Source organism: Beta vulgaris, chromosome 5 (genome assembly GCF_026745355.1).
Source record: "Beta vulgaris subsp. vulgaris cultivar EL10 chromosome 5, EL10.2, whole genome shotgun sequence".
NCBI lineage: Eukaryota > Viridiplantae > Streptophyta > Magnoliopsida > Caryophyllales > Amaranthaceae > Beta > Beta vulgaris.
In genome coordinates this window covers 40,636,568-40,660,074 of record NC_079206.1, presented here as the reverse complement: position 1 = coordinate 40,660,074, position 23,507 = coordinate 40,636,568, and the positions used below count along the sequence as shown (strand labels likewise).

The 23,507-nt window shown below is 37.1% G+C and overlaps 1 long non-coding RNA gene across 3 annotated transcripts; it reads left to right on the top strand.

The window, feature by feature from the left end:
- Positions 1 to 1,043: 1,043 nt before the first annotated feature.
- On the top strand, positions 1,044 to 22,421 carry LOC109134968 (uncharacterized). 3 transcript variants are annotated; one of them, XR_007274302.2, is made up of 10 exons: positions 1,044 to 1,315; positions 1,395 to 1,473; positions 2,618 to 3,448; positions 3,547 to 3,587; positions 20,378 to 20,893; positions 20,970 to 21,062; positions 21,160 to 21,270; positions 21,369 to 21,455; positions 21,576 to 21,845; positions 22,014 to 22,385. It is a non-coding gene; the product is annotated as an uncharacterized LOC109134968 (long non-coding RNA). The 3 variants fall into 3 exon arrangements; XR_008969507.1 differs by having other exon boundaries at positions 21,369 to 21,845; positions 22,014 to 22,421; XR_008969508.1 differs by lacking the exons at positions 20,378 to 20,893; positions 20,970 to 21,062; positions 21,160 to 21,270; ... (1 more) ...; positions 21,576 to 21,845; positions 22,014 to 22,385 and having other exon boundaries at positions 1,054 to 1,315; positions 3,547 to 4,102.
- Positions 22,422 to 23,507: the final 1,086 nt, after the last annotated feature.

Here is a 23,507-nt window from a genome sequence, read left to right as displayed (position 1 = left end):
AACTAGCGCAGCCCTTCTAGGCTAGAAGGGCTGCGCTTTTTCCTAACTAGCGCAACCCTTCTAGCTTAAGGGCTGCGCTTTTCTAGCGCAGCCCTACTTAAAAAGTGAAGGGCTGCGACTGAAAGGGCTGCTGTCAAAAAGCGCAGCCCTACATGCCTTTTTTAGCGCAACCCTTCTTCATTTTTCTACTAGTGAATGTAGATTTCCTAATCTTGACTCCATAGATGGTCAATGAACCAAAAATTGAGTTCGGGAATGAGGGTACGAACACAATCAAGAATCATGTCGCCCATTACTGGCTCTACTTAATACGATTCACAACACGTTTTACGCAAAAGAATAACCACACTTTTTTATAAGCACCCTAAAAAAGATTAGTATAGGTTGGTTTATGAAACACATAAAATACTACTTTTCTAATGATATGTTATTTACACTAGTAGAATAACTGCTTATTGTTGCGGTGATACTGCTGCGGTTTTACCCATATGCAGCAATATATCGCGTAAAAAGAAAAGAAAAAAAATATAAAATTACCACATTGTTGCGGCGTCGACCGAAAACCGCAGCAATATAGTTTCAACGGAATTTTTTTGAATTTCTTTTACCTATTTAACCAAACATATTACTGCAATTTCTGGCAAAAACCGCAGCAATATATTAAAATAATATAAAAAAATATTATTTTAATATATTACTGCGGTTCTTTATAGAAATCGCAGCAATAGATCCTTAAATAGTATTTAAAGATGCTAGCTTCACTACTACAAAAGAGGGTCATAGCAACGCCCTTTTATTCAACAGTTTTACTCGTGTTGCTATATCATAGTTATTGCAACACTTAGATAATTATTAATTTTAGTAGACTTTGACTTTGGAAACCGTTGTTGTAGAAAAACTATTGCAACACTTATATATTATGACTATTTTATTGCAACAGTTTGTACTCTTTTAATATATTAATGAGATATAGCAACGTTTTTTTTGTCAAGTATCTAAAATATTTTTTTAAAATAAAAACAAAAATAGGTTTATTAAAAATTTCAATACGGCGCTTCTGTTTTTTGTTTTCCCTCCCCATTTTTTTCCTCGACATGCTCACCCAAAACCCTATGGGCTTTGAGACATATCTTTTTAATCATGCCTCTGCCTTGTTTCTCTTCCGCCATCCTCGTTGTTGTTATTTTTCATCATCGTTCTTGAAACAACAGGAAGATAGTGCAGGTCATTTCATCACTGTTTCCTCCTCAGTTTTTTGTTATTGTTTCATCATCAGTAGAGTGATTGGGTATTTGCTGCAGTGAGTCTCTTCCAGGTGAAAAAAATTACTAATTTCCTTGATTCGCGAATATAAATTTGGACTTTTCTAAATACAGAATTTATGTTGACTGTAGATTGACGAATTGAACTTATTTATTGGGACGAAATTAGCGAAATTTAGTTCTGAATTGGCGAGAAGAACAACGTGAGTTGGTATGTATCTCTTGGAATTTGGTCTTAAATTTCACAATTTTGCGCTTTAAGTTAGTAGCCGATTATAATTGAATTTTCTTTGTGTGGTTTTGAGGGCTAAATTAGGGTTGTTAATTGGGAAATCGGGGTTAGTTTAATTCATGTGTGTATTTTTCTGAATTCAAATACTCAATTTTTTTGTTTCATTTTTCTGATTTCAAATGTTTGTTGTTGTATGAGTTACCTCTTGCGGTATTGCATAAAACGTGACGACATAAAATATTAAACCATGTATGACATGCGGCTCAAGACCAGCTTTTTTTAGACGGGGTTTGGTAATGTCCAAAATGTATATAGCCATATTTGAACTTAGTTGGGGAATATTTTCTGATGTTCGTGTATTACATCTTTCACTAACACATTTTATTTTTAGTTAACAAGTATGTTTGTTGACAAAGTCACAAAACTGCTGGCAATTTCTGTACTAGAGAGTTTTTGAAAACATAGAATAGGATGCTAAATTGCTGGCAATTTTTGTTTACGTAGAAATGAAATGTGTTACAGAACAACATCATGATAGAAGGCTATAAGCGTATTAAATGAATGATTAACTCCAAAATTACCTTCATCTACTGTTGTTGAAGGCTTTACGACCACCAAGTCCTCCTTTCTGTCATATTAAATCACCAATAGTATATACTCCATTTGTAGGCTGTAAAAGAACAATTTTTATTTTGAAAGAAAAAATTATTTATACAAGTTGGGGTTCGTCCATGTCGTGTGTTCCTTGCCACATAACACAAATTGGTAATCACTTCCTTGAGGGTGACAGTAATGTAAAGTGCTAACATGTATGTAGACTAGTATTTTTGACATATTTTGCTTGGAGTCTTTGAATATGACAAAGTATTTTGCTTGTAGTATTCATTTAAGTCTACTGCTATAAGTTGAATTTCTCCCTTTTTAATCCACAAGAAGCCTTCATCATACATATTTTATTTGAATTTGTTTCTTGAGTTGCCTGTTGCGCACCTTGATGAAATTAAGTGGTCTTAGTCAGTTATTAATCTTATCATATATTAACAAAAAAAGAAAATACATGGCAAAAAAATGTATACTTTAATATGTTCTTTCTTTATATATATAGTTTTCATTCTTGTCACAGGTAAATTAATGATGGATCAATACTGGATGAATCTTCCTAGAGGATCAGAGGGTTTTAAAGGAGCTTTGAATGATTTTCTTGATGATTAGTTTACAAAGGATGCTATTGAGGGACAAATTTATTGTCCTTGTAAAAAATGTTCTATGCGCTTTTGTCATTCTGGAGATGTTGTTTATGATCATGTGACTGTTGATGGGTTCGTAAAGGGATTTAGGGAGTGGTTAATGCAGAAGGAATCATCTTCATCTACGAGAATAATCGTAGATAAATTGGGTCTAAAAGTGATGATCTAAATGCATGTGATGATATTGATGGTTTGTTGGATGATTTATTTAGAGATATTGATGGTTTCAATAGAGCTACTGACGTTGTTGAGTTAATTTGTCAGTTTGAAATTATATTCCCACCAGCTTTATTTGATGTTATCATGCACTTACCTATCCATTTAGTGGAGGAAATCAAATTTGGTGGTCCTGTACAATATCGATGGATGTACTTTATTGAAAGGTACCTTGGTAGGTTGAAGTTCTATGTTCGAAATAGGAGTTTTCCCAAACGAAGTATAGCTGAAGGATATATGATGGAGGAATGCTTGACATTTATTTCTCGATATTTACGTGAAGGTGTGAGTACTAGATTGGACAAAAGATGTGCTAGAAAGTTCGCAATGAATCAAGCAGAAGGTGAATCTTCTATTTTCCCTAAGGGAGGACATCCTATTGGAAGGAAAAGAAAAGGAAAAGGATTTTCTTTAGACTTCCAAAGCTTGAAGCCAGCTCATAGATATATCCTCTTCAATTGCAACAATGCAACAATTGAACAATACATTAAGTAAGATTGTTCCATATTTATATAGTTTGAATTAATTACTTTCTTTTTTAAATTTTGATGTGTATATATATCTATATATATGTTTCTTTTGTTTACAGAGAACACAAAATTTGGGTGAATAGTCAACAAGATCGAAAGCGTAAGTGGACTAGCGCACAAAGCCATATGAATGATTTTATTGATTGGTTTCAAGAAAGGGTTTTAAGTGAGCAAGTTGAAGGCGAAGTTTTTTGTTTTGCCAAGGCTCCTAACCCTAAGGCTAGGAGGTATTCTAGGTATTCTATCAATGGTTATAGGTTTAACACAAGGGAGCGTGTGTTAGTCTAGTATAAACACTAGATCAACTACAAGAGGGGGGGTGAAATGTAATTGGGGAGATTTTCAAACTTTTTGTGAAATTAAAACAAACTTGAAATTAGAAAGAGACAAGCACACGAAATTAGAAAGAGACAAGCACACATGATTTTTACAAGGAAACCTTCCTAGGCCTAATAGGAAGAAAAACCTTGACCACGAGGAATTTTGACTCAAACTCTCTTTAATATACTAGGCCAAAAAACTCTCTTTTGTACAACCTAATATTGGACCTTATCTGTTCCTCTAGGAACTTGTTCTCTAGTCACCCTGTTCTCCCTGAACACGTGACTTTTCTCACTTGATTTCACTCGAAGTCTTTTCTTTCTCTTTCTCTTTCTCTTTCTCACTCTTGATTACAATATTTTGTTCTCTAAATCTCACTCACCCAACACTCGAAAGTATTACAAGAATCATTGCTTTGAAGAGTATTAAAGCCGAAAATAAACTTCCTTATAAAATATTACAAATAAATCTGGGAAGTTATTCGTCTATTTTGGTTCATTGTTGAGCTATATATAGAAGATCACAACAGCTCCTAATTTTGCTCCACTTACATAGACATGGGCGTACGAAGCGTCCCATGATCTATCCGTTGATGTATCCACATTATCCACGATCTTCTCTAACTAACTCCACATTCAAATCCACGTACACCTATTCAACGTGAAGTTTGTTGTTGAGGCTGAATATTTGGAAGTTAGTTAGATCTCCTGGATTCTAGGAACTCACTGGTCAAACAGTTTCCTGTTTCCTGGATTCTAGGAGCTGACTGGTCAGTCAGTTTCCAGTCTCCTAGCTTCTAGGAACTACAGCCTGATGCGCTTCCTCCATTAGCTCGGTTTGTTATTACTTGTTTTCAACAGAATAATTCTTTTAACCTGTAGAATAATAACAAACGCATACTCTAACAAATATCATGAAAATTATTTTATTCAAAATAATATTCCATGTTATTTGGTTAATTCAAAGCAATTTATAACACATAATATTTCGAACAAATTAACTAATTTGTTTAAATAACTTGAATAGGTTAAACTCATAACCATTTCTGCACAAGTTATAATTAAATAAATTATTCTCAAGATAATATGAATTTATGTAAAATAAATTCTAAGTTACATAATTAATTTCCTAGACTTATTTATTTTTCTAGACTCAATAACATTATTTGTCATCATTAAAACCTTGAATACAACAATATTCCCCCTTTTTGATGATGACAAATAATTGGCAAAGATTAAGAAAAGAAAAAGAAAAAGAAACGAACAAGAAATTATGTGAAAACTCTAAGACACTCCAAAACTTTTAAAAACTCTAAGACACTAAACTGTGACTAGGAAAAGAGACAACAATCCTAGGAACAAAGACAAAGATCATCAAGAAACACAATAGAGACTAAGGAAATTTCTGAAAGTTTTTCAAGTGCCAATACATCTTACCTCTTTTGTCATCATCAAAACTAAGTCATGAAACCTGCAGCACTAGTAGAGTCAACAATCTTAAATTAAGGCAAGTAGCTCTAACATGCTATCTCAGAATATTAGCCATCCACACATTCCAAGAGAAAGACACAGGAACAAGCACAACAAAATAGTAGTATATCAGGAGCAGAGTTCAAGAAGCAAAAGCGACGATGATGAGAATTGGAAAAAGAAAGATGCATATATTGAAATGCTTGTGATTTCCACAAGAAAAAGAAAAACAAAAGAAAATACGATGCAATTGTTCGTCAAATATACAACCCAAAATCAAAATATTTAAAGTCTAAAGTAGAAGGGACTGGGATCAGGGAAGTTCATGAAAGGAAAAGGAGGCAGCAACACAGTATCGATCTTGGTACAAATGTTGGAGGCACCCTTGTTCATAGCATGAAGAAGCTAATCATGGTGAACATCTTGATGTGCAATTCGAGCCTCCAAAGCTTGCACCCTTGTTCCTAGTAGGGCAAGTGAAGCTTGAATATCCTTGAGTATCCCATGCAGACCCGAAGTAGACAGAAGAGGGAAATCCACAGCTTGAGAAGCTGTTCCTGAAGGACCTTGCTCCTCCTCCAGGTCAATCATGATCCTACTAACTGGGTTCCTCCTAGGTTCAGGTAGCCTCTAGCTCTTCCTCACAGCCTGCTTAACCCCAGATCCTTCATCCTCTTCTCTCTTCCTCTTGCTAGCAGGTGTAGCCTCCTTCTCCACCTTGATCTTCACCTCTTCAACCTCAAACCCCAACACACCCCAATTAACTTGTAGACTTAGGCGAGAGAGGGTGTCTTTGGTTTGGTAGTTCTTGGGTTATAGGGTAAAAAAGGGTTTGGAGGAAAGTTTAATCTTGCACTTTTTTAGAATTATGGTAATGAGATTCCCATAACCAATGCGAATTTTGTGGGTAATGCAATGAGTAAGGTCAGTGATGATTAGGGCAGGGAGATTGATGTGAATGTTGTTGGCGAGGCAGTACATGAGAGAAAGATTAAGGAGATTGGCTTGGATTCTTTTTGAGGTGCGAGGAAAAAGGAACTCCCAAACAAGTTGTAAAAGAAATTTGTGAAAAGGGCTTAAGTCTTTTTGATCCATAGATAGATCCAAAGGATGACCACCAAAAAATTTCAAAACTTTTTCATTTTTAGCCCCACCCACGCACATTTAGTTTAGCCTTCCCCTTCACATACTCCTTGTAACCAACAGCAGGTACATGGAACCAATCACTCAATTTTTGTTCATCAAACTGAACAAGATTTCCCCCAACAACATTGATACATAAACCATTCGAATTCACAAATTTTGAACAAAATTCAGTCATTTCAGATTCATACAGCCCCTCATCAATACATAAATTCCCGACCATTTTTGAAACTTAACTATATCTAGAAATTCCGTTCACTTTACTTTCTTGCACCCAACCAAATCCACACAAAAACCAATTAAAAATTTTGAGGACTCTAATTTTTTACCTCTTTTCGTGGGAATTTGAATTTCTCTCTCTACTTCGTCTTCTTCCTCAATATCATCTTCCAATTTCTTGAAAGAGAGTTCCAATTCCACCGACTCTTCTTTGCATGTAGAGGATTCTTGGCTTGACACCTCGATACCATTATCGCTTTCGGTGCTTGAGCGTTTGGGTGCCATGGAGATTAGGGTTTTGAGAAGAGAGAGAAAGGAAGAAAAGTTTTCGGATGTGATGGTTTTGCAGAGTGAATAATAGCGCGAGTATGATGAGATAGAGGGAAAGGTTTATGAAGGGATTTTATGCGTGTGAGAGGAGGGTTCATTTAATGTGGTGCTTTGCGCTTTTCTTAGACATTCATTTTTTTAAAAAGGGCATGCATTTTAATTTTTCGAAACAATGCAACGTATGAAAATAAGAAAATGGAAATTCGAGAAAAAAATAATAAAAAAATATAAAATAAAAAATAAAATAAAAGAGAGAAAAATAATGAAGAATATTTGAACTCATGCTTATGATACCTTCTAACTAAGTTGTACAAGTACTGTATTATTCTCAATGTACTAGTCAGGACACTAAGGGGAATATTATGAGACTAATGTGAGTTCTCAACCTTAACCAAGGTGTATGAATAAGATTTATGAAAATTGCAAGACACACTTAGTAATGAATATTACTTAGGGAAATAAATATAAAGGCATTTTCAAATTATTCTTATCATCCCTAGTTCCAAGCGTATCTTTTCAAATCTATCTCTAGGAAGTGGTTTGGTCAAGATATCAGCTATTTGATTTTCAGTGGGATAAAATTTAACTTTGACTAATCCTTTTTCTACATTGTCCTTCAAAAAGTGATGACGAATATGAATATGCTTGACCCTAGAATGATGTACTGGATCCTTGGAAATACATATTGCACTAGTATTATCACGGAATATAGGAACACACTTATATTTTATGCCAAAGTCACGTACATGTTGTTTAATCCATAATACCTGGGAGCAACAAGCGGCTGCTGCTACATACTCAGCCTCAACTGTTGAAAGTGCAACAGTATTTTGTTTCTTTGAACTCCAAGAAACGAAGCTTGTTCCTAGGAACTGAGCAATTCCAGAAGTGCTTTTTCGATTTACCAAGTCTCTAGCATAGTCAGCATCAGAGTAGCTAACTAGATCAAATATGTCACTTCGAGGATAGAAGAAACAAAGATTTATCATCACTTCCTTTCAAATACCTAAGAATTCTTTTGACTGTTGTCAAGTGTGATTCCTTAGATTTGATTGAAATCTGGCACATAAACCAACACTAAAGTAAATGCCAGGTCTATTAGCAGTTAAATAAAGTAGGGATCCAATCATACCTCTATATCGTTTCTAATCTACAATTTCACCACTTGGATCCTCATCCCACCTTGTTCGTGTTCCTATAGGAGTATGGTTGGTCTTTGCTTGTTCCAGTCCATATTTTTTCAGTAGTTCCATCACATATTTTTGCTGATGGATCATTGTTCCTCTTTCAGTTTGCTTGATTTGCTAACCAAGAAAGAAGTTCAACTCTCCCATCATGCTCATCTCAATTTCACTACTCATTAGATCAGCAAATTCCTTGCAAATAGATTCGTGAGTAGCACCAAAAATTATATCATCTACATAAATTTGTACTACTAGAATGTATGTTCCTTTAGATCGAAGGACCAAAGTCCTATTAACTTTGCCTCTTATGAAATCATGTGAAAGCAAGAATTTTGAGAGTCTTTCATACCAAGATCTAGGAGCTTGTTTCAGCCCATAAAGAGCTTTATCTAGCTTATAGACTTGGTTTGGAAGATCAGGGTTTTCAAATCCGGGAGGTTGTTCCACATAGACAGCTTCCATTAAATATCCATTAAAGAAAGCACATTTAACGTCCATTTGATACAACCTAAACCCCATATATGCAGCAAATGCAATCAAAATTCTAATAGCTTCTATCCTAGCAACAAGAGAAAAGGTTTCATCGAAATCTATACCTTCTTGTTGATTGTACCCTTTAGATACAAGTATGACCTTGTTCTTTATGACTTTTCCATGCTCATCCAGCTTGTTCCTGAAGACCCATTTCAACCCAATCACCTTTTGGTTCTTAGGCTTGGTCTCAAGATGCCAGACATTGTTCATTTGGAACTCATTCAGTTCCTCTTGCATGGCATTTATCCAGTCAGACTCTAGTAGGGCTTCATTATGGTCTCGAGGTTCTGTCATGGACAAAAAGGCTTGGAATGCACAGAATATTTTGAGCTGAGATCTTGTCTGACTTCCCTTCTCAATATCACTTATGATTAACTCCAATGGATGGGAGTTTTGGTGCTTTCAAGGTTTTGGTTTAAACTTTCTTGTTCCCGTTCCTTCTGCTTGAGGTTCTTCAGTTGATTCATTCTCTAGATGTGATTCTTCTTCCAGTTCCATCAGGAGTTCCTTCATCTGCCTGTTCCCCTTGACGAATAGGATCAGTAACAATCATCTCGTTTTCAAGAACATGCTTCTTATCAGTACCTGCAGGTGTTAGTTACTCATCAAAGTTGGCTGACTCTTCACAACGAGTCAATCCAATTTCATAATCACTTCCATAACCTGGTTCCCGCAGAGAGTTAGTGATAAGAGGTTTTTAGTGTGTCGTTAAGGCACTAAGAACCGCTTTCCAAACAATATTTATAGTCCTAACAAGCAATTACTAAGGGAATAGTAAGGATAAGTCAAGGGTCGATCCACAGGGAAACAGGGATTGGTTAAAGTCTATCAAGTCTAGACTACCTAATTGAAGGGTATTTTGGGGTTTGAAAGAGTTTTGGTATCGATTAAATCTAACTAATAGCATGAACAAGCAAATAGCACGAGTTTAAATATCAGATCAAAGACACTAGAGTTAAGGTTACTTGTATGAATAAGAATAGCCAATGAATAATGCGATTGTGATGTACGGTGGTGATTATGCAAGGTTTAGTTTCCCTCTAAATTACTTGAGTCCTCTCTCGAATGGTCCTCAAGAATAATCACTTAATCAATCAACTAAATCCTCTCTCGAATGGTCTTTAGTCAATTGATTAAGAGATTCAATAAGTTCGGAAAACCCCTAATAAAGGATCCCCTTAATTTCTACCCAATATCTTGGCCTAGAAATTAAGTTGATTCTTGGGGATGATAAAAGAGTCAAAATTCGATTAAAGAATTTTTGAAATCTGAATACCAAAGTATAAATGTGATCAATATCTATCCTAAGGTTTCAAAACACCAAGATCAATGCATAAACTTCTCTAAACATCACAATCACATCAACAACATATTTAAAACCCTAATTCATACTTTTACCCTAACCCTAGATTATGAAACTACTCACTAATCATGGAGTTAAAGTAATTAAACAATATATCTATGACTAATCTAAGGCTAAACATGATTAAGTAATGATTAAACTAATGTAAATCGCAATTATGGGACTAAGAGAATAAAGATCTAGAATAATCAAAAGAGAGAACAAAGAAGGAAAGAATGAAATAAAAACTAAAACTTTTAATTAAGATGAACGAAAAGTACCTTCAATATCGATGGAATCACAAACTATGATCACTAATCTCAATTACCAATGTAAACTAAAGTGTTTTCTCTCTAATACAAAATCCTAAAATATTGTGTGAAAGATAGAATGAAAGCGTAAGTCTAAAACTAAAAGAGAAAAAGGGTTTAATGATAGAAATTTCTTTTTCGGAACGCATGGTGCGGGCGCACCAAAGGAGGTGCGGGCGCACCATGCAAAGGTGCGGGCGCACCAGACCTCAGGTGCAGGCGCACCTGAGTCTTGTGTCTCCTTGTAAAAAGGATCCGTAGATGGTGCGGGCGCACCAGACACAAGTGCGGGTGCACCTTGTGCTTGGTGCGGGAGCACCAATGTCGTCTGTTTTCTGCTCCAAAAATGGTCGCTGGTGCGGGCGCACCAATAGCGTGTGCGGGCGCACCATCGTGTGCGGGGAATACCAAGCGCACCTCATGCTCCCTCTCATCCTCTAGCTCGTTCCCTTGTGCCATGTCTCGCATTACTCGGCCCCTAAAAGGGTCATACTTGCAATAAAAACACGAGCAAACATGGTGAAAGCATATGTGCTAGAAATTCGATCAAAATAGATCGAAAATCTAGCAAAATGTCACTAGGATCAAGTATGATCAAGTGAATGAAATAGAAGGGAAAAGTGAGGAGAAAGAGGGAAGAAAAGGGGAAAAAGGGAGCCAAAACAAGCTAAAAGAAAGTCATAAAGTGCGTTAGGAACGCACTTATCAAACTCCCCCAAGCTTAGCGTTTTGCTTGTCCTTAAGTAAACCAAGAGTGAGAATGAAGGAAAGAAGAAGAAAAGGAGAATAAAAAGAAAAGGGAGACATGCAATAAACTAACCTATATGCTCTTAATGCAAGGTTGCAAACATGACATGCAAGCTAAATGAGTTCATAGCAAGATTTAGGAGACCAACCAAACACAAGAGGGAAGATGATTAGGAAGCACAAGAGTGACGCTAAGGACTCAATCCACCGATCAACCGAGTCTTTTTGAAAGAAAGCTTTCCAAGAATGATTTCTCACTCTTCTCCACTTCCAAGACCCAAGTTTGACTCCTCCCTAGGGATGCTCAACCATAATTGCTCGCCTGTACCACGTTTTGATGACCCTCATCATGACTTGCACAAAATCTCGCCCGCCACTACTAAATAGACCAAGTCCAATCTAGAAGTCAAAAGGGACTTTGTTAAGGTTGTAACGGGGCTAGGTTAGGGGTGTGGATTATATTCTAGGAATGTGGTGCAAATAGGATAAGTGGAGTACAAACTAGGGGTAAATACTCCCCCAAGCTAGTCCTAACACCAATCTCAATTTGAGAAATCTCACAAATAACCTTGAATTTCACTTGTTTCTTTTTGACTTTGTGAACTTTTTCATATTTCTCATCAATTTGATCTTTCTTTCTTTTCATTTTCAATAAAAAAACAAATCAAACAATAAGATCTTTTTTTTTTTTATTTCCTTTGTCCTAAGATCTTTCTTTCTTTTATTTCTTTTCTCCTTCTTTTTCACAAATTATTTTTTTTTTCTACTTTTGTGACCATACAAGCACATTAACTCACTTTCAACCAAGACTTAGTACCATAACAACTCAACTCAACACAAATTAGACATGCACTCCACTTTGGGGAAAGTTTGGCTATGACTCATTATGTGGGTTAAGCAAAAATAGGATAGAAAGGCTCAGATGGGTTGAGAAGCGGATATTATGCAAGTATTCAAGATTTTGGTTTTGTAGCTCCTATTACTAGCGAAAGAAACGCCCTAAATCATTCTTCTAGAGGCTCGTTCTTATGTAATATTGGGGAGCTAAAATGCAAGTCACAAGTTAGGCGATCAATGGTGAGGGTTGTGAGTGAGTCTTACGAGGTTCTTGGCCCTTATTCGGGATTTGTCGCACAAGGGGCAAGGCAATCCATTCATCCAACTCGCCTAATTTCAAAGAGACTCTACCAAAAGTTATCGTTTTCAAGAGACGCTTAAAGTCACAACAGGGCTTCCAAAATCATCAAGTCTAATATAAGGAAGGTCTTCCAATCAAGTTATGAACACTTTTAGCCACAAATCATGCATGCAACCAAGCTATCCTAAATGCAGAAAAAAGAAGAAAAAAGAATAAAAGTGGAAAATGTTTTTGTGGCTGTTTTTTTTTTTTTTTTTTATGCAAAGCAAAACAAAACTACCAAAGCAAAGCTGTACAGGTGAAAGAGAAGGCAGCAAGGGTAGGGGAAGTCAAAACCAACAGATAGGAACAATCACCGACTGTTACCAAAAACCAATGAGACCCCTAAATTCTAACCATCGATGACCCCAAAACTCCCAAAGATATAGGCATACATGCAAATCCCCCAAGCTTAAGCGAAACTCCGCGCTCGGAGTTGCAAAAGGAGGGAGGCGGAGAGGGGTTATGAAAAGCTCCTAATAGTTCCCACCATTACCCCCATCGGGAGGGGGGTAAGGAGGGAAATACCCACCAGGGTACCCATTAGGATAGTAAGACGGGTAGTGGGGATAAGGACGAAAACAAGGCTCCTCAAACGGCCCTTCTTGAGGGTCGAAAGAAGGAGCATAGTGGGGATGGTTAGGGAAGGGAGGCTCATTTCCGGAGTGGACATTGGCGAGGTGAGTGCGCTAAGCCACCCTAGACACATGGTCAAGGTCGGTGCGGATACCGGCAAGACTAGCAGTAACCGCACGGTGATTGGCCTCCTGGGAGGCCTGCATCTGGGCTATAGCCGCCATGACGGAGCCCATATCGAACGATTGAGAGGAGGAAGCTTTGGCCACCTCATTCTCGGGAATGTGGTGGTCTCGCCTCGAACCTCTCGGAGCTCGTGGAATGCTCTTCGTAGGGATGGACTGAGTGTCAGTCCTATCAGGGACATCCCGTGGGGCGACAAAGATAGGGGGAACCCACCAACGGTTTTCACTCTTAGCGGGGAGGTCCCAGATGAAGTCAGGATCTATAGAACAATAAGGTAGCCCCCCATAAACCAAATGCAGTTGTCCTTCTGGTAATTGCGCAGAAATTTCATCTGCTGTAGACTCGCACCATCCTATTTGTTGGACTGACCAACAGTAGGCACGCTAGCTTCCAAGCGAGCCAGGTCATCATCCAACTCGAGGTAGGACGCTATCCGGGTGATCATCCCACCACAAACGATCTCCCCAGATACCGTAGTGCCCCCCCGAATCTCCTGGAGTCTGTTCAGGAAGAGTGCCGCAAAGTTAATTCGGGCTCTATGGTGGGCCCCGTCAGTGGCCAACCAAAGAACCAACAGCTCGTCCTTTCTCAACTGACCGACTTCCTGTTTAGGAAAAATGGTGTAAACCAACATCCTATGGAAGTAACGGAGAGCAAGATGGATGATCTCCGACGCTTTGGATGAGTTCGTCCGAAACGGAGTCGTGTCGTTGGTGATCTTAGCCCACCATGCTTGCTCATTGTATCCCTGCTAGATTGTGCCCAAAGGGGCATCACAGGGAGCTCGAGAATCCATCCCGAATGCCTCACAAAATTCGTCAAACGAGAGTGCTCTAGCTTGATTAAACATACGAAACTGAAGAGTTAGAGCACCTGTGTTCGCCTCCCTACTTATGTTCAACGTACTCAAAAATTCAAGAGTAAGTTGATCATAAGTAGGTTTGCGGACACTAAGGAAGTCCGATAACCCGACATTATCTGCCATCTCCCTTATCATCGAGTTGATTCTAAGGTAGAAGCAGGTAGTGGAGTCATAGAACTTCGTTGGACGAAGTGTGCGCTCAGAAAGTTGTGTAAAAATTTGTTTATGAGCGGCATTGGGAAACTTTAGAGCATAGAGGGGAGGGGGATGTGAGCTAGACGAGGGTCCTTGTGAAGAGGACCCGGTCTTTGCTCGCTTAGACCTAGAGGAGCCTTCACCACTATTTCTTCCCATGGTGGTAAAATTTTTTGTTTTGTAAAAGGGGAAGGATAAGTTATGATCAGTTGCAACGACACACCACAAAACAGACTCTCCACACAAAGAAACACACAAAAAGAAAAATCAAACCACACAAAGAAACACACAAAAAGGAAAATCAAAAACTAATCTTAAAATCTACAAGCTAGCCAATCCACAAACAATAGCAACCAAGTTGCTAACAAGCAAGAGTATCACCACACAAAGAGACTTTCAAGCCAAATTTTCCAAACCAACCACAATTAGTGCACAAGAAGCAACAACACCTTGAAATTCATGCAATGTATAGTTCATAAAAATTCTGAATATCTTGAAAATACCACAAACAACATGAAATACACTTGTTCACCACAATATCAAACACAATTATGATCAAAGTTCATGAATAATAAAAAAAATAAGGAAAACAAGCATGCAATCTAAAAGACAACACACTAGAAGTCCAAATTACTAGATGATTAATGAAAAATCAAGGATTAGAAGAGAGTTACCAACACGGAGATGAAAATCCCCAAATTCGAAACCCTAGAAATTCAAAACCTTGCAAAACCCCAATTTTCGTGCTCTTGAATGGTGTAGAGAGGAAGATGATGAAGATTCAGGTGAGATTTGCCGTCGAAAATCACCGAAAAAGTGTTGTGGTGGTCGGATCTAGAGAGGAGGAAGAGAGAGAAAGTGATTGAGTGTGAGAGAGTTTTCAAAAATATGAGGAGAAGAGGAGTGAAGGCCCGAAACAAACTAAGGAAACGCGAAAAAAGTCGCCAGCTAGGTCTGGTGCGGGCGCACCCCATGTAGGTGCGGGCGCACCATCGGCTCTCACCCGAGAGACCCGGATTCAAGTCCCAAGCAACAGCGCCATTTTGATAAGAGGTTTTTAGTGTGTCGTTAAGACACTAAGAACCGCTTTCCAAACAATATTTATAGTCCTAACAAGCAATTACTAAGGGAATAGTAAGGGCAAGTCAAGGGTCCATCCACAGGGAAACAGGGATTGGTTAAAGTCTATCAAGTCTAGACTACCTAATTGAAGGTTATTTGGGGGTTTGAAAGAGTTTTGGTATCGATTAAATCTAACTAATAGCACGAACAAGCAAATAACACGAGTTTAAATATTAGATAAAAGACGCTAGAGTTAAGGTTACTAGTATGAATAAGAATAGCCAATGAATGCTAATGCGATTGTGATGTACGGTGATGATTATGCAAGGTTTAGTTTCCCTCTAAATTACTTGAGTCCTCTCTCGAATGGTCCTCAAGAATAATCACTTAATCAATCAACTAAATCCTCTCTCGAATGGTCTTTAGTCAATTGATTAAGAGATTCAATAAGTTCGGGAAACCCCTAATAAAGGATCCCTTTAATTTATACCCAATATCTTGGCCTAGAAATTAAGTTGATTCTTCGGGATGATAAAAGAGTCAAAATTCGACTAAAGAATTTTTGAAATCTAAATACCAAAGCATAAATGTGATCAATATCTATCCTAAGGTTTCAAAACACCAAGATCAATGAAACTACTCACTAATCATGGAGTTAAAGCAATTAAACAATAAATCTATGACTAATCTAAGGCTAAACATGATTAAGTAATGATTAAACTAATGTAAATCGCAATTATGGGGCTAAGAGAATAAAGATTTACAATAATCAAAAGCAAGAACAAAGACGGAAAGAATGAAATAAAAACTAAAACTTTTAATTAAGATGAACGAAAAGTACCTTCAATATCAATGGAATCTCAAACTATGATTACTAATCTCAATTACCAATGTAAACTAAAGTGTTTTCTCTCTAATACAAAACCCTAAAATATTGTGTGAAAGATAGAATGAAAGCGTTAGTCTAAAACTAAAAGAGAAAAAGGGTTTAATGATAGAAATTTCTTTTCCGGAACACATGGTGCGGGCGCACCAAAGGAGGTGCGGGCGCACCAGACCTCAGGTGCAGGCGCACCTGAGTCTTCTATCTCCTTGTAAGAAGGCTCCGTAGATGGTGCGGGAGCACCAGCAGTTGGTGCGGGCTCACCAGACACAGCTGCGGGCGCACCTTGTGCTTGGTGCGGGTTCACCAGACACAGCTGCGGGCGCACCTTGTGCTTGGTGCGGGCGCACCAATGTCGTCTGTTTTCTGCTCCAAAAATGGTCGATGGTGCGGGCGCACCAGTAGCGTGTGCGGGCGCACCATCGTGTGCGGGGCATACCAAGCGCACCTCATGCTCCCTCTCATCCTCTAGCTCGTTCCCTTGTGCCATGACTCGCATTACTCGGCCCCGAAAAGGGTCATACCTGCAATAAAAACACGAGCAAACATGGTGAAAGCATATGTGCTAGAAATTCGATCAAAATAGATCGAAAATCTAGCAAATGTCACTATGATCAAGTATGATCAAGTGAATGAAATAGAAGGAAAAAGTGAGGAGAAAGAGGGAAGAAAAGGGGAAAAAAGGGAGCCAAAACAAGCCAAAAGAAAGTCATAAAGTGCGTTACTAATCAGTTAGTTTCATCAAAAATGATATGGATGCTTTCCTCAACACACATTATTCTTTTGTTGTAGACTTTGTATGTTTTACTCTTTAAAAGCACATCCTATAAAAACTGCTTCATCACTTCTAGCATCAAATTTTCCTAGATTATCTTTGCCATTGTTGTGCATAAAACATCTACAGCCAAAGACTCTAAACTAAGAGATGTTGGGTTTTCTTCCTTTGAGAAGCTTATAGGGGGTCTTCAAGGTAATATGTCTCAGCATGACCCTATTGATGATATAGCAAGCGATGTTCACTGCCTCTGTCCAAAAGTTATTTGCAAGATTGCTGGCTATTGGCATTGTTCTAGCCATGTCCTCCAGAGTATAATTTTTCCTTTCTTCCACGCCATTTTGTTGTCGGTACCTAGGAGCAGAGAAGTTGTGATCTAGTCCTTCATTGCTGCCAAAATCATCAAACTTGGAGTTTTCGAACTCCTAACCATGGTCAGAACGTAAATGTTTCAATTTAAAACCACTTACCCTTTGAATTCTTTTAGCAAAGATCACAAATTCATCAAAAGTTTCATCTTTACTATGAAGAAAAAAAACCCAAGTGTATCTTGAAAAACCATCAACCATAACTAGTACATATCTCTTACCTGATTTGCTTTGGGTACGAATAGGCCCACATAAGTCCATGTGAATTAATTTAAGTGGACTTTGTGTACTTACCATCTTCTTTGGTTTGAACGAGGATCTAACATGTTTTTCTTTTGCACACGTGCCACAACCTTCATAATTTGAGACCTTGCTTGTTGGAAGACCAACAACTAAGTACTTACCACTTAGCTTAGCTTATGGAGCAAGGTCATACTTGCATGACCACACCTTTTATGCCAAAGGAGTGGATCATTATCTATCGCGCTTATACAAGTCAGATTGTTCCTAGGAACTAGGTTTAGGTCAACAATATAAGTGTTTCCCTTCATAGTTCCTTCTAGAATCTTGCTACATGTATCTACATCACTTACTACACAACATTCATTAGTAAACTTCACATTGTTCCCCTTGTCACAAAACTGAGAAATACTAAGTCAATTATGTTTCAAACCCTCAACCAAGAATACATTATCTATGGAATATGACTGAGATTTCCCACCGTTACCTACAACTACTATATTACCTGTAAGATTGTCTCAAAATGTCACGGTTCCTCCTTCATAGACTGAAAGTGAGAGAAAATTGGTTTTGTCTCCAGTCATGTGCTTTAAACAACCGCTATCGAGGTACCACAGGTTGTTCCCCCTCACTTTAGCCTATATCTAGAACAATTAGTTAGTGGTAGGAACCCAGTCTGACTTGGGTTCCTCTGTCGGGCTTGAGTTCCTTTTAACTTTCCACACTTGCTTAACTAAGCGAGTGTCCATTTCAATATGTTCTTCTATTATGGAACAGTTAGACACTAAGTGAACACTGTTCCCAAAGTAAGAACATATTCGGTTGCATGGCAAATCAAAAATATTTCTTCATTTTGGTTTTCTTCTTATGATTGAAACCTAGTCCATTTCCTCCTTCATTTTTATATTTTTGTATCAAGCTAACTGGATCAGGAGATTTGGTTCTTAAAGATTCCAATTTCCCTTGAAGTACCAGATTTTCATTTAAAACAAATTCATAGTCAGATTTCAACTTCTCGAAATTTGTTCTGGTATTTCTAGGGGAACTGGTTCCTTTAGGAACAGCTAACTTCAATTCTGCCAATTCCATATTCAAGAAATAGTTTTCATTTTTAACCTTTTCATATGCTTCTTGAATACATCGGTTTTCATCAAACACTTCAAAAAGACCGTTCCTCAATACTTGAGTTTAAAGTTTCAAACCAGTTTGAAGGTTCTTTAGTGACTTCTAAGGCATTCTCTACATTCTCTTCTCTAATTCAGATTGCCTTGTAGTCATCCAAAGTTTTTAAGAGCAATTTAATAAGTTGGTTCTTTTTAAGTTCTAATAACTCTTCTTCAATAACATTAAAAAATACCTTGGTCTTGGGCAAGTCGCCTTTGTCTAGCCTTTCTCCCGTAGTGTTCATATCAACCAGGTACTAGCTCCTTAATGTTAACTGATTTTGGAGAACCGGGCTCTGATACCAATTGTTAGTTTAGTATAAACACCAGATTAACTACAAGAGGGGGGTGAATTGTAGTTGGGGAGATTTTCAAACTTTTTGCGAAATTTAAACAAACTCGAAATTAGAAAGAGATAAGACAAGCACACGATATTTTTACAAGGAAAACTTCTTAGGCCCAATAGGAATAAAAACCTTGACCACGAGGGATTTTGACTAAAACTCTCTTTAATATACTAGGCCAAAAGACTCTCTTTTGTACAACCTAATATTGGACCTTCTCTATTCCTCTAGGTACTTGTTCCCCTAAACACGTGACTTTTCTCACTTGACTTCACTCGAAGTCTTCTCTTTCTCTTTCTCACTCTTGATTACAAGATTTTGTTATCTAAATCTCACTCACCCAACACTAGAAAGTATTACAAGAATTATTGCTTTGAAGAGTATTAAAACCGAAAATAAACTTCCTTATAAAATATTACGAATAAATCTGGGAAGTTATTTGTCTATCTTGGTTCATTATTGAGCTATAACTAGAAGATCACAACAACTCCTATTTTTGCTCCACTTACATAGACATGGGAGTTCGAAGTGTCCCATGATCTATCCGTTGATGTAGCCACATCATCCTTAATCTTCTCCAACTAACTCCACATTCAAATCCACGTACAATCAACCATTAATTCCATATTCCGCGTGAAATTTGTTGTTGAGGCTGAATATTTGGTAGTTAGTTAGATCTCCTGGATTCTAGGATTGACTAGTCAAACAGTTTCCAGTATCCTGGATTCTAGGAGCTAACTGGTCAGTCAGTTTCTAGTCTCCTGGATTCTAGGAGCGGACTGGTCAATCAGTTTACTAGACTTAATTTATTTTCCTAGACTCAATGACATTATTTGTCATCATTAAAACCTTGAATACAACAACGTGATTCACGATTAAAGACTCAAAATAGCGGAGTCACATTAACAACTCTAACTTCAAGTTTTGCAAGCTCAAGGGATCAAAATCCTATTGATGGAGATGTTACCTAGTATGGTGTAATAGAAGGGGCCTCTATCTTGTGAGAGGTTGTTAATAATGATCTATCCGGCAAAATATTCTACAGCTCAGTGAAGTTGACAATTGTAGTTGAAGTGTTAGCTCTTAAACTTTGTAAAAAAAAAAATTCAATTACTTTTCAGTAGAGTTGACAATTGTAATTGGAATTGACAATTTGTAGTTGAAGTGTTAGCTCACGAATTGTTAGCCCTTGAATTTATACTGTGTGTGCTGTGTCATTATCATGTAACCTTTCCCAAGGAATTTTGATGTACTCTTGTTTCATGCGTAACATAGTTAAATCAACTAGAACTTATAGAATTTCCCAAGGAGAGCAAAAAAAGTTAGGGCAGAAGATAAAACGACGAGGGGAGAAAATAGTCAACTTTAGTATCAATGGACATTTTTAGGCTAATTTGGATTCATTCTAGCTTATTTTTGTAACTTTAATGATGTGCTTTTTGTCTTTTATTTTTTTTAGGTGCTATAAAGAAAGGTCATGGGCCGACTAATATGTTTGATGTCCATGCTCGCAAATTGGAAGACCGTGTTGCTATCTATTATAATGACAAAGGACAACCTATTGATCCAGAAAAGGCTAGGAATGAGCTTACTCGATTCTTAGGAACTATTGCTCATGACTACAATTGGGCCCCTTTAACTTGCACAAATTAGCAAAAAGTTCCAAATAAGGACAAAATATGGGATTATGTGAAAGTGAGTGTTATTTTTTTTATGTGTTATGTAGATTTTATTTATTTTTTTATTAATACATAACCAACTTTTTATTTTGAGCAAGTATATCCTTCCACCTGAATCTGAAGAGTGGGTATATGAAACCCTTGATCAATCCTGGAGAAGATTCAAATGTAGGTTTAAAAAGCTACATCATTAAGCATATGATAGCTATGAAGAGAGATTGAAACATCCGCCAGGAAGAGCACTTGAGGCACATTTCAAAACACTTCTAGCTTATTGGGAGACTAATGCAGCAAAGGTAGGTTAAAGCATAATATATTTTTATGATTTTGAATTATTTCCATGTCTAACATTTTTTTTTTTTTTGCTGTTAGAAAACAAGTTTGCCAAATTTGGAAAATCGCGAAGAGTTAGACAATATGCACACAGTTGGTCCAGTATCATTTGCCATGCGTTATGACAAGATGGTTTGAGATACATACCATATTTAGCATAATATATATTTACATTGACCATGAAATGAAATGTACATATTTCATCCGGCTTTGTTCATTGTTATCTCAGTTGCGTGAAAAGGGTAAGGCACCATAAAAAAGAGAGATGTTTGAAGAGACACGTCATCGAAAAGAAGGAAAAGTTTATGATCGACCTTATGATGATACGCAAAAAAAGATAGTATGTATTTTGTTATTCTTGTATTATGATTATGTATATTATAGATTTGATTATTTAATTTAAGCTCACTAACAATGTATTTTAATATATGTAACAAGCCATGCGGGAACTGGAGGCATTACAAGATGATCAGAATAGTGAATCTCATAAGGATTCATTTGATGAAGTGATGGGAAATGCACCAGGTTCAAAACGATTACATGGACTAGATGTTTCCCATAAGATGCAAAAAAATAAAGAATTAAGTACATCTTTAACATTGCCAGAGGAGGTCATTGATTCTATCAAAAAAGTTGTAATTGCAGACGTGCAAAGAGATTTGATCACTCATACTGCTGGAATGGAAAGAGTATCAAAGGAATTTGAGTCTCAAGCCTAAAAATTACCAAATATGAGCAAGGAACCTGAAGAACCTGACACTCTTGATTCAATTGCTGCTTCACTTGGGCGACTACGGAAAAAAGACCCTAGCTTGACCGCAGAAATGATTGCCACAGTATTGGTATCTACACTTTCAAGTGATGCATAAATAATATTGAGATACCACTCTCTTTATTAGTCATGGATGCATTTAGGTATGGTTTATAGAACTTTTTTTTACTTATTTTGTTATATGTAGATTTAGAAGTATGATGTTTGATGCTTGTGAAATCATGTTGTTTAATGTTTGTGAGCTTTTGGTGTTTGATTACATGCATTAATTTTCCTATTATATATATTGACTATTATTTTTCTATTTATAGGATGGTAGATATAAGGAGAAAGGTAGATACAAGAATGGTAGGAAGGGCATAAATTGAAATTCTTCTGGACGGATTATGGACAACTAAATTAAATACTACTTCCTCCGTTTCGAAATAAGTGCAACACTTCTTGTTTTTACGTTTGTCAATGCATTATTTTAACCATTAATATCTTCAATCATCAATAAGTAAAAATTATAAAAATTTGATATTAAAAAAATTCACATGAAGACGAATCTAACAAGATCCCACATGACTATGTTTTTTCTAAACCCTAAATCACCAAAGCTAATTAAAGTTTAAACTGTGAATAGTAAACACTATGCAAATGTTGTATTTATTTAGAAACGGAGGTAGTATATAGGTTTTGGATTGTTTGAACTATTAGTTCTTTTTGGAGATTCATTAGTTTTTTGAATTGATATATATATATTATCACAATGGTATTTGTTATTAGAATGATTGTTATGGATATTTCATTTTAATATTAAGAAAAACATAATTTGAAATAAATGTTTCATTTTTGTAGTAGTTGGATATATTGGTATAATATTTTCATTTTAATGAGCTACTGAACAAATGCGTATTAAATTGTTGCTATAAGCTCATATTAAATTGTCGCAATAGTTGTACGAAAAAACGTTGCTATAGACTCACATAAAAATGTCGCAATAGTGTAGCAAGAAACGTTGTTATAGACTCATGTTAAAGTGTCGCAATAGCTGTATCAAGAAATGTTGCTATAGACTACAAAAGTGTTGCAAAACGTTGTAATAGACTGTTGATAGTGCTGCTATAGATAATAAAAGTGTTAGCCTTAACACTAAAACTGTTGCTTTAAATCCTAAGTAATTGTTAATATAACATAATAATTGTTGCCTTATGTATAGTAAAACTGTTGGCAAAAGTTAAAAATTGTTGCCAAAGAAAAGCGTTGCTAATCATAACTATGGCAACAATATTATAAAGTTGTTGCCTAAGGCATCAAAACTGTTGCGACAGAGTTATAGCAGTGCCACCTATTGGCAACGCCATATAAACTGTTGCTATAGGTCTATGGCAACATTTAACGGATCTTTGCCAATACATTTAGGTCGTTGCTATAGCCCTATTTTGTAGTAGTGTAGGTTATATTTGAGTGCCTCTCAGCTCTCACACACTTGCTAGGGTTTTTTCACTCTCTCATCTTCTCTTTCACGCCTCACGCCTCTCACCTCTCACCTCTCGCCTCTCGCCTCACGACATCTGTTCAATTCACGCCTCTCATTCATGCCTCTCTCATCTGCCCTTCGATCCGACGACATCTTCCCGCCGACGTCATTAAAGAACCGGCGACTTGTTCGTCTCACACGTTAGCTTGTTCGTCTCGAGATTGCTTGTCTCACACGCCGTTCGTATCACATGCTGTTCGACATCATCCCGCCGACAACTAAACGGTTTCTTCTCCCTCTCCTTCGTCCTCACCATGGCGAAATGCGGCAGTTCGGCCTCCGA